The sequence below is a fragment of the Podarcis filfolensis genome (genome assembly GCF_964270895.1).
Source record: "Podarcis filfolensis genome assembly, chromosome: 13".
In the NCBI taxonomy this organism is placed as follows: domain Eukaryota; kingdom Metazoa; phylum Chordata; class Lepidosauria; order Squamata; family Lacertidae; genus Podarcis; species Podarcis filfolensis.
In genome coordinates this window covers 41,183,698-41,195,336 of record NC_139615.1, presented here as the reverse complement: position 1 = coordinate 41,195,336, position 11,639 = coordinate 41,183,698, and the positions used below count along the sequence as shown (strand labels likewise).

Here is an 11,639-nt window from a genome sequence, read left to right as displayed (position 1 = left end):
GACTATGAGGCGTTGCAAAATACAGAAGTGGAAAGGAGAAAAACTGTGAGCTCTGACCTTTTGAGCTGGGTCCTGGAGAACTAAGTGTCTTGCTGGCCCTTTCCTGGTGAATAGTAAGAGGGGAATGGGTGGGGAAACAAAGGGATTATTGGGGCACTGTGAAATACAGTCGTACCTCCGCTTACATATCCCTCTGGATACGTAAACTTCCGGATGCGAACACGGCAAACCTGGAAGCCTTTTTCCGGGTTTTGCCATGCGCAGAAGCGTTCCTCCAGTTGTGAATTCCTCGGGATGTGGCCGGACCTCCAAAACGGATTCCATTTGCAACCGGAGGAAAAGGTAAAGGGACCCCTGACCATTAGGTCCAGTCGTGGCCAACTCTGGGGCTGCGGCACTCATCTCGCTTTATTGGCCGAGGGAGCCGGCGTACAGCTTCCGGGTCATGTGGCCAGCATGACTAAGCCGCTTCTGGCGAACCAGAGCAGCGCACGGAAACGCCGTTTACCTTCCCGCCAGAGCGGTACCTATTTATCTACTTGCGCTTTGACGTGCTTTCGAACTGCTAGGTTGGCAGGAGCAGGGACCGAGCAACGGGAGCTCACCCCGTCGCGGGGATTCGAACTGCCGACCTTCTGATCGGCAAGGCCCTAGGCTCTGTGGTTTAACCCACAGCACCACCCACGTCCCGAGGTACCACTGTATTATTATTGTATGACAAATGCCACTCTATTCTGCTTTGGTCAGACCACACCTGGGATGTTGTGTCTGGTTCTGGGCATCCCCATTGAAGAAGGCTATTGACAAGATGGAACGTGTGCAGAGGAGGGCAGCCAAGAGTTTGGAAATGAAGTCTTATGGGAGATTGAGGGAGTTGGGCATGATTAGCCTGGAAAAGAAGAGACTGAGAGGAGATGATAGCCATCTTCAAACATCTAAAGATCTGTCACATGGAGGATGGAGCAAGCTTGTTTTCTCCAGAGGCGGGCCCCCAAACCAACGGCTTTCAAGTTACAAGGAAGGAGATTCCAAGTGAACATCAGGAATAACTTTCTGATAGTAAGAGCTGTTCAACTGTGGAACAACAGGCTCCCTCGGAAGATGGTGGACTCTCCTTCCTTGGAGGTTTTTAAGCAGAGGTTGGCCTGCCACGGATGATCTAGTTGAGATTCCTGAATTGCGAGGGGTTGAACTATATGACTCTTGAGGTTCCACTGACAAACTGGAACGTGTCCAGAGGAGGGCAACCAAAATGGTCAAAGGCCTGGAAACGATGCCTTATGAGGAACGGCTAAGGGAGCTGGGCATGTTTAGCCTGGAGAAGAGGAGGTTAAGGGGAGATATGATAGCCATGTTCAAATATATAAAAGGATGTCACATAGAGGAGGGAGAAAGGTTGTTTTCTGCTGCTCCAGAGAAGCGGACACGGAGCAATGGATCCAAACTACAAGAAAGAAGATTCCACCTAAACATTAGGAAGAACTTCCTGACAGTAAGAGCTGTTCGACAGTGGAATTTGCTGCCAAGGAGTGTGGTGGAGTCTCCTTCTTTGGAGGTCTTTAAGCAGAGGCTTGACAACCATATGTCAGGAGTGCTCTGATGGTGTTTCCTGCTTGGCAGGGGGTTGGACTCGATGGCCCTTGTGGTCTCTTCCAACTCTATGATTCTATGATTCTATCCCTTCCAACTCTGCAGTACTATGATAAGGCTATGAGTGGCCTACCTCCACTTTCGGAAGCAGTACGTGTCTGAATACCAGTAGCTGGGAACTGCAGGTGGGGAGAGGGTGGTTATGCTAAGGTCCTGCTCAAGAGGCTCCCCACAATCATCTATCTGGTTGGCTACTGTGAGACCAGGATGCTTGGCTTGGTGGGCCGCTGCCTTTTTTTTTTTTTAATAAATTTTTATTCAAAGTTATAACAAAACATATTTTCCAAAAACATATCCTTTCCCCCCCCCCCATAAAACCCATCCCCCCACCCCACGACTTCCCTCAGTTCCAGTCTTTGGTTTCTCCAATAAAGCTATTTTCTGCATGTTACAGAGTTGTATAGATCCTCCAACAGTTTAGCTAATTATTACCAGTAAGAAAATTGTGAATGTTTATTCAAAACCTGCCAAGGAGTCCAGTTCGCTTTGTTGTGTCTTCAAATACTTTGTGAAAGGTTCCCATTCATCCTTAAAGTCACAGTTATCCTTATTTCGTGGTTTATATGTCAATATTGCCAGTTCTGCATAGTCCATCAATTTTTCTTGCCATGATTCTTTAGTTGGGGTTTCTTCAGTCTTCCATCCTTGTGCTACCAGAACTCTTGCGGCCGTTGTCGCATACATGAAGATGTTTTTCAACTTTTTTGGCAGGTCTTTCCCTACAATCCCCAACAAAAATGCCTCGGGTTTTTTAACAAATGTTAAATGGAACATTTTCTTCAATTCATTGTATATCATTTCCCAAAATTTTTTAATTACTTTACAATCCCACCACATATGATAAAATGTTCCCTCCAGTGGGCCGCTGCCTTGACCCAGCAGCTCTCTTCGTACACTCAAATCGCCCAAATTTGTGATTTACTTGTGGGAAAGTGATCCCTTAAACCGGCCTTCAAAAGCTTTTGCTGGAGGAGAAGCATTTTTAGAAAGCCAAACCATCCGACGCAAGGGGACATCGGGCCTGAGAGAGCCCCGCGATCCAATCTGCACGTTGTCCTGAGCACAGCAAGCAGTTCAAATCGCACCGGGTTCCTGACGCGAACTCTTCTGACAGCCCGTCGTCCATCTTTGGCTAGCCCCAGGAGCAGTTAAAAGATCTGTATCTGAACATTCTCCCTCTGGGGAGATGTTACCCCCCCTTCCCAACACACACATACTCCTGCCACGCTTCCTGACCTAGTTTAGAATAGAGCTTGCCTTGTCAAGAAAACTGGCCGCAGATGGGGCCCGGCTTGGCATTCTTAGAGGCAGAAAGATTATAATTAAAACTCCCAAACTCCCTTTGAGTAGGTGCCTCTCATTAGGAAGCAGAATGTCCAATTTCGTATCCGCTCGCTAAAGCGACGGGCATATTTTTATCCCCCCCTCCCCCCGATAGTTTTCCACCTTTGATCTCGTCTTGCATAGGTGCTGTGGAGCAAAGAATATTCAGGGGAGATTTAGCGGAGATTCTTGCCGGTCACCCCAAAGACCTTCTTCCCCTTCCCAGCCCTCGTTCTTAATATGCTCCCGCTCTTCTTCTTCACATGCCAGGCCTCGCCTCGCTCAAGTGCAAAGCCGTCACCTCAGAGATAACAAGCCTGGTGAAGCAGAAGAGAGGGACGCCTGTCTCGGTTCAGGCCTCCACCTACCCGTTCGCAGTCTGGAAGCGTTGCAGGCATGCAATTAAACACCACACAGCTCTGTGTGGTCGAGGAGAGAGAGTGGGAGGGAGGGAGACCTGTTTGTGCTCTGGAGAAGTCTGATTTATTAGTGAAACGCAGGTGCGAGCCAGGACTTTCAGGTCTGGTTAAGTTCGGTGCTTCGTTCTCTCAGTGAAATTGATTGATTCCCCCCACCCCCAATAAAAGGGTTGACATGGTATAAACTGGGGAGACCTGTTTTTAAACCCTTGCTCAGCCATGAACCTCCCCAGGAGACCTCGGACCCTTAGTTATCTCTCTGCCTAATATTATCACCTCACAAGGTTGTTATAAAATGGGAGTTTGACCATGGGCACAGCCAGGATTTATGTTAGAGGGGGGCAGGACAACAACCGCTGTCTGGCTGTGTCCAGAAGATTTGGAATAATAATAATTATTTATTATTTATTATTTATTATTTATACCCTGCCCATCTGGCGCAGTTTCTCCAGCCTCTCTGGGCAGCTCCCAGTCGAGTGTTAAAAACAATACAGCACCAAACATTAAAAACTTCCCTAAACAGGGCTGCCTTCAGATATCTTCAAAAAGTCAGGTATTTCCTTGACATCTGATGGAAGGGCGTTCCAAAGGGCGGGCACCACTACCGAGAAGGCCCCTCTGCCTTGGTTCCCTGCAACCTCACTTCTTGCAATGAGGGAACCGCCAGAAGGCCCTCGGTGCTGGATCTCAGTGTCCAGACTGAATGATGGCTGTGGAGATGCTCCTTCAGGTATACAGGACCGAGGCCGTTTAGGGCTTTAAAGGTCAGCAGCAACACTTTGAATTGTGCTCGGAAACGTACTGGGAGCCAATGCAGATCTCTCAGGACCGGTGTTATGTGGTCTCGGCAGCCACTCCCAGTCACCAGTCTAGTTGCCGCATTCTGGATTAATTGCAGTTTCTGGGTCACCTTCAAAGGTAGCCCCACGTAGAGCACATTGCAGTAGTCCAAGCGGGAGATAACCAGAGCATGTACCACTCTGGCGAGACAGTGTGCAGGCAGGTAGGGTCTCAGCCTGCGTAACAGATGGAGCTGGTAGACAGCCGCCCTGGACACAGAATTCCTGCGCCTCCATGGACAGCTGTGAGTCCAAAATGACTCCCAGGCTGCGCACCTGGTCCTTCAGGGGCACAGTTACCCCATTCAGGAATGAAATGTGTTGACAACGGTTGCTTTCTTTTGACTCCCAAGTGCTCAGAAAAACCTGTCAAAATCTTTCTACAATTTCTACTTTTAGTTAAGTATTTTTATTTATTTACTGGACTTTTTTTGGGGGGGGAGAGCTGCGGCACCCATGGGTTTGATACATGCACACTGACCCATACACAGCTCTGAGCTGCTAGGAGGGAAGGCAGGGTGGAACGATGATAGATTGTAAATTGGTGGCTTGGTTGCATGGCTTGTACATCTGAACACAGGTGGCACTGTGGTCTAAACCACTGAGCCTCTTGGGCTTGCCAATCAGAAGGTCGGCAGTTTGAATCCCTGCAATGGGGTGAGCTCCCGTTGCTCTGGCCCAGCTCCTGCCAACCTAGCAGTTCGAAAGCACACCAGTGCAAGTAGATAAATAAGTACCACTGCGGTGGGAAGGTAAACAGCATTTTCGTGCGCTCTGGTTTCCATCACTGGTTGCACCAGAAGCAGTTTAGTCATGCTGGCCACATGACCCGGAAGCTGTCTGTGGACAAACGCCGGCTCCCTCGGCCTGAAAGCGAGATGAGCATTGCAACCCCATAGTCGCCTTTGACCAGACGTAACCATCCGGGGGTCCTTCACCCTTTTACCTTGCATCTGAACGTGCCAAGACATCTGAGCTGAGGAAGAGCCAATGGTCCATCTAGTCCAGCATCATGTTCTCACAGCGGCCAGCCAGATGCCTGAGAGAAATGCTCAAGCGGGACTCCTACACAAGAGCATGCTCCGCTCCTCCAGTTTCCAGCCCCTGGGATTAAGAAGACCATGGAGGCAGAGCACAGCCATCACAGTGAGTAACCATGGGCAGCTTTATCCTCCACGAATCTGTCCTATCCTCTTTTAGAGAGCCAGCGTGGTGTAGTGGTTAAGAGTGGTAGACTCGTAATCTGGTGAACTGGGTTCGCGTCTCCGCTCCTCCACATGCAGCTGCTGGGTGACCTTGGGCCAGTCACACTTCTCTGAAGTCTCTCAGCCTCACACACCTCACAGAGTGTTTGTTGTGGGGGAGGAAGGGAAAGGAGATTGTTAGCCGCTTTGAGACTCCTTCGGGTAGTGATAAAGCAGGATATCAAATCCAAACTCCTCTTCTTCTTCTTCTTTAGACCCATCCAAGTTGGTGATCCTCCCTGCCTCCTGTGGGAGTGAGTTCCACAGTTTAACTATGCGCTGCATGCTCCCAACAGTTGTTTGGGCAAAGGGCTTCCTCTGGCATCCAAGGATGACAGCTACATTTGCTTACTAATGTTCCAAATTAAGGAAGTGAGCTTCTGAGTTACACAGAGCTTCTCTTCAAGCCTAGGAGCGCTTCATCCCGTGTGGTTGCTGCTGGGGGAACGAGTGGAATGTGCCAACCGGTTGTGCCTGACATTGTTAGGAAATGCTATTTTATTGAGTTCGGTGGTTTTTTGTTTTCGTTTTCTGAATAATTTTTATTTGGTTTTACAAAACAAAAAATTATAACAATACCAACTACATAACCTTCTACTGAGATTTATCAGAATCTCCCTCACTTCCCACCACCCCCTCTGTGGCTCCAAATATCAGCATCTTCGACTACATATTATTTCATAATCCATATATATTATAACTCTCCATATTATCCATAGTATTTGTTACATTACAAGTGTTATTAAAATCACGCTAATGTTTTTATCTGCTTGCAGTGGTCTCCTAAATAAATTGTGAATGTTTCCCGTTCTTTCTTAAAGTTTTTGTCTTCTTGGTTCCTTAGCTTTCCGAAAAATATGGAACTCTTCATGAATTTGCGTTCATCTTTGTGCAGGGGCCATGCTAATCTTCTCTGCATCATTCCAATTTTAGTATATATATGTGTTGCCAAAGCGAGCCATATATTGGTGGTTCTTAACAGTGGTTGTACTAAGGACTGATGTGGTTTGCTGCTTCTTTGTGGGCAATCCCAGCACCGGGTGATTTTTCCATGTTATTAAATCAGCTACGTAATTTGTTCTCTGTGGCTGCAATGTGTGTTCACTTGGAGGAAGATTGTGCATGAAGGCTTTCTTTGACGTTTCTGCTTCGGCCATTCAGACAGCAGCTTTTCAGTTTAAACAAAGCACAAGTTCCCTCTTTTTGATAGGGAAATTGCATGAGAGAGAAACTTTAAGGAAGCACAGTGGTACCTCGGGTTACATATGCTTCAGGTTACATACGCTTCAGGTTACAGACCCAGAAATAGTACCTCGGGTTAAGAACTTTGCTTCACGGTGAGAACAGAAATTGTGCTCTGGCGGCGTGGCAGCAGCGGGAGGCCCCATTAGCTAAAGTGGTGCTTCAGGTTAAGAACAGTTTCAGGTTAAGAACGGACCTCCAGAACAAATTAAGTACTTAACCTGAGGTACCACTGCATTTGGCTTTTCAGCCCTGCCAGGGACTTATCGGTGTCTCTGGACCATGGTTTAAGTCTTGCTGCTTTAGAGTTTATTCTTTAGTTGCCGTGATCTTAGGGCTGAACAGTAGTTTTCAGGTTTTCCCTGGTATTCCCTGTTAGTAAAATTAGTTCTCTTACATCCAGCATCTCTCTGCCTGGCAGCTCAGGTTTAGCATAGTTTATCACGATTTGCAAAGGAGTAGAGGTGTTGCAAAGAGCCGCTGTGGCAGCCGAGCGGCTGTGCAATGTGTAATTTGCACTTAAACATTACAAAATGATTTGCTTTGGTCCAGCGAGCTCTGGTGCCGCAGAATTTATTTTAACAGCTGATAGCGTTGTTAGAAGGAATCTCAGCGTACGTGGGCACTGACCAGACCAAAAAGCGAAAGCAGGAACCTTTCATTTAGTGCAGGCTAGTTGGCAGGCTTGCAAAATATCCTTGCGGTGCAGATTTTGGTTATGGTAAGGAGAGGCTGGCTGGTGACTGAGTGAAGTGAATCGTGAAGCACGTCAGCCCCCACCAGGCGTGGCTCTGGAGTGGAACTAATTCCTTCGCAATGCCCATTTGATCAACGGAGGCAATTAAGTACCCTGGCGACAGCCGAAATCAGTAAACAGATTGATGTGAGTCTTTTCTTCTTTCCAAATGAGGCAAGGAGCAATCAAAGCGCTCCAAGAGGCAGGTAAGGTTGCATCTGATGGCTGGGGGGGGGGCTGATAATTGGAGAGAGGGTGCTCTCTCTCTCCCCCTCATGTTCTCCCTCTGGTGAGCTTTTCTGACGCTACTGAGAGAGGCAGAGGACCGCATTGCATGGGTGTTCATCCTTGTTCAACATCACTTTCATGCCCAGGTAGCAGACCATGAAAAGCCACCAGCACTCAGAGCAGAAATTTCTGGTTGGATTGACCATTGGTCTCTGCCTTGGTAGCATGGCACCTTCATAAGTCTTAGGTGCAATAGTTGATAACACAAAAAGTTGCACTTCCTATAAGGCTGGGATGGGGAGCCTGCAGAGCGCATTAAACATGGGGAAACAATTCAGCAAACATCTTCTTCTTCTTCTTCTTTGGCGGTCACTCGTAGCCGAGTAAGATTGTCTTCTATAAACACAATTTTAACAATGAGTTCGTAAGTGACTGTGGAGGCCAATTCTGGATCCACACATCCTTCCACAGTGGGGACATAGGTTTCCAGGCAGGAATTGATCACAGTGACGGTTTGCAAAGCATGCCTTCCTCTTAGCACATTTCTCCCTTTCGTCATGAGTTCGAGCTTCTTCAAAGTCCACAACACCTTTGATAAAGGCTGTTCTCCAATTGGAGTACCGCAGACCAGTGTTTCCCAGTTCTGGGTGTTTATACTACATTTTTTAAGATTTGTCTTGAGAGAGTCTTTTGTTGACCACCAGCATGACACTTTAACATTTTTAAGTTCGGAATAGAGTAGTTGCTCTGGAAGACAGCCAACATTACACTTGACAGGGCCCTCATTCTGTGTTTTTTAAAGTATGAGTCCTTACCAAAGCAATCTGTCAACCACAGAATCCCAGGATGATCCCAGGACATAGTCAGAAGAAAGATGAAGTAACCACTTTGCCAAAGTTACAGAGGTCTGGCCATAACCTGGATGGGGCCACAGGTATGCCGCTTTCAGTTTCATGGTGAAAGAAAGGCGAGATCTAAATGTAATAAATGAATAAACGAATCCCGGGGAAGGGGTGGAGGAGACATTCAATTCTGTTCCCGTTTTGATATAAGATGCGAAACGGAACAGAGCCATCCATCAAAATTCGCACTTCTCCAGTTCTCCAGCCGAGTAGTGTGAACGACAATGCAACAGATCACTGCAAAGTGTGCATATACCATATTTTTTGCGCTATAAGACTCACTTTTTCCCTTCCAAAAAGTAAGGGGAAATGTGTGTGCGTCTTATGGAGCGAATGCAGGCTCCGCAGCTATCACAGAAGCCAGAACAGCAAGAGGGATTGCTGCTTTCACTGCGCAGCGATCCCTCTTGCTGTTCTGGCTTCTGAGATTCAGAATATTTTTTTTCTTGTTTTCCTCCTCCAAAAACGAGGTGTGTCTTGTGGTCTGGTGCGTCTTATAGAGCAAAAAATACGGTAAATAAATCCACTGGTGAAAATAACGTACAAAAACACATTATATTAGGGGGGGTTGCTTTGCACAAGGATGCTGTTTCAGGAAACCCCCCCACACACAATAATTCAGTTTGTACAAACTCGACACACACACACTCACTCACGACATACGCTACACTTCTGTTATAAATTCATAGAAAATCAACCATACATCGGATCTGCACCGTTCCACTTTTATTTTACTCCATGAAGGAAGGACTACAAAATGGGGAAGGTTTGATACAGGCCAGCCATAATCCCTTGAGCATACCAGCACATACACAGGAGCCCTGCCCAGTTGCTATGCGAACCCTGATGGTCCTAGACAGAAGACCATCAAGGTCACAAAGGACTTGCATATGGGAGTGGATTCAACACGAACTGGAACAAAGGACAATAATCAGATCTTCCCTCTGGGGGCAGGAAACTGCCAACTCCCTTTTGTCCTCTGGAAATGACTCATGGGGAGGGGGAGAGGAGGAACCAGTCAGGTGACAAGATACTCAGATTACCTCCACAACTCCTCCCTCAACCCCTCCTTTTTGTGATGTGTCAATGATGTAGTCATGATGTAGTTCTAGGGGTGTAGTTTGGGGGATTAGTAACTAATAAAAGTTGGGGTCTTCTTTTGTTCTGTGCTTCCATTTTGTTTCACCTGGTGGCAGGTGGGAGTCCTGTCGCGACAGTCTTCAATAAAGACCAAACCTACTGGCTGCTGTTTTGCTCTGGAATTCCTGGCTGGTGTCCTTGTTTCTTTGTCCAAGGATTTCTCCGTTAACAATGCATATGGTGAAAATGCTTCGACTTGTGTGTATTGGGAGAAGCTCCTGCTGAAATGCTGATGAATTTTCATGAGGACTTTTCACCCCCCCCCCCTCCAATGCAAACTGATATGGAAATTTGGAGGACTGAAGTCAAGACCTGAGAAATGAGAGAAACCCAGTTTGACATGTTCAGCTCTCGCTGGTTCCAGGGCAGATTCTCAGCAATGCAGAGCACAGAGACCAGACCTGCCGGGCCTAAGCATTGCTCTGTGTGACTTGCATGTTGCAGGGGAAGATCGGGAGTGGTGGGCAAAGCAGCCTTTCATGGAAGCTCGTCTGCCATGACTGATCTTGTCACTGAGGAGTGCCCGTTAATTCTGGGACGCAGTTTGAAAACTGCTGGGCTAAGCCAAATAGACCAAGCCCTTGCTCCTGAATTTTAATCTGCATTCCTGCAGAATAACTGTGAAAGCTTGTGGGTGTGAGACAGGGAGACATACGTACATCATGTTATAGAGTAACTAATGCGGGGGTAGGCAACCTAAGGCCCGGGGGCCGTATCCAGCCCAATTGCTTTCTCAATCCGGCCCACGGACGGTCCAGGAATCAGTGTGTTTTTACATGAGTAGAATGTGTGCTTTTATTTAAAATGCATCTCTGGATTATTTGTGGGGCATTGGAATCCATTCATTTCCCTCCAATAATATAATCTGGTCCACCACATGGTCTGAGGGGTGGTGGACCAGCCCACAGCTGAAAAAGTTTGCTGACCCCTGAACTAATGCATTGTGTCACAATCCTTCCTAGGCTAGAATTGATTTCATGCTTGCGTGTGATGGCTTCTCTCCATTTCTCATCGTTCTAATCTTAAATGCAGTTTGCTCCATTTCTGCATCAGTTTGCAATTAAATAAAATCTGCAGGAAAATGTATGTGCATTTGTGTGCAAATTTATTCCAGTATACACATCATTGCATGCAATCTTGCCTCACGTGGACATTTTTGCATGCTGTTTTCCTTCATAAAATACAGGTTTGTATGCTATTTTCCTTTTTTAAAAAGCGTACTTTCCCCTAATATATGTGTTTTTGGGTTGGATAACTGCTGTGCAAAATTCAGAGAACTGCAAATTCCAAAAGAATTTTGTGTTTTGGTTTACGTACAGGTTCGGGAAGTGTGATTCAATGGGCTCATGTGAAAATGTGAACCAAACTCGTTTTACCTCCATTCATAGTTTCTGGGCATAGCGGCTAAGCATGTAAGCCACAAGCCTAGCAATCCCGGGTTCAAATCTTCCCACCTAGCCTGGGAATGCACAAAATAGCCTATCTGAAGCAAGTCGTCGTCTCTTCATCTCAATCCTACCCCTGCCATTTGCAACATGGGGATAATTCTGATAGCAGCCTACTCGATTCGTTGGAAGGATTGCAGCAGAGCAATCTGGAGTGTGCTGTTTCATTTGCTTGCTATTATTTGTTAGCTCCGAGTGCCTCTTTTTAGACAGCATATGCATATTTGAAATAAAATACAGGGAACTGTAACTGCTAATTAGCACAATGCTTTAGCAGCATAGAGAACCCATCTCCCTTTCCTGACATCATTTCTCAAGCTTTTTTCCCTTTCTTTTTTTGTATCTATCCTCCCCACTGGGTCAGAGGTTAGTTGGCAGCCCTTGGTAGACTCCCTTCTTGGAATAAGGGTCAAGTCACAGCCGCCCGGAGTTCTGATCTGCAGTCAAGCCTATCCCAAAAGGCACTTTGAT

At 46.8% G+C, this 11,639-nt stretch overlaps 1 protein-coding gene across 1 annotated transcript in view; it reads left to right on the top strand.

The window, feature by feature from the left end:
• Nucleotides 1–7,632: 7,632 nt before the first annotated feature.
• The window catches only part of GFAP (glial fibrillary acidic protein), a 48,987-nt gene continuing 44,980 nt past the window's right edge, over nucleotides 7,633–11,639 (top strand). Inside the window, exons 1-2 of the mRNA XM_083583266.1 lie at nucleotides 7,633–7,659; nucleotides 8,519–8,615. The gene's annotated coding sequence lies outside the window, so the exon portion shown is untranslated. The remainder of the gene's footprint in view (nucleotides 7,660–8,518; nucleotides 8,616–11,639) is intronic.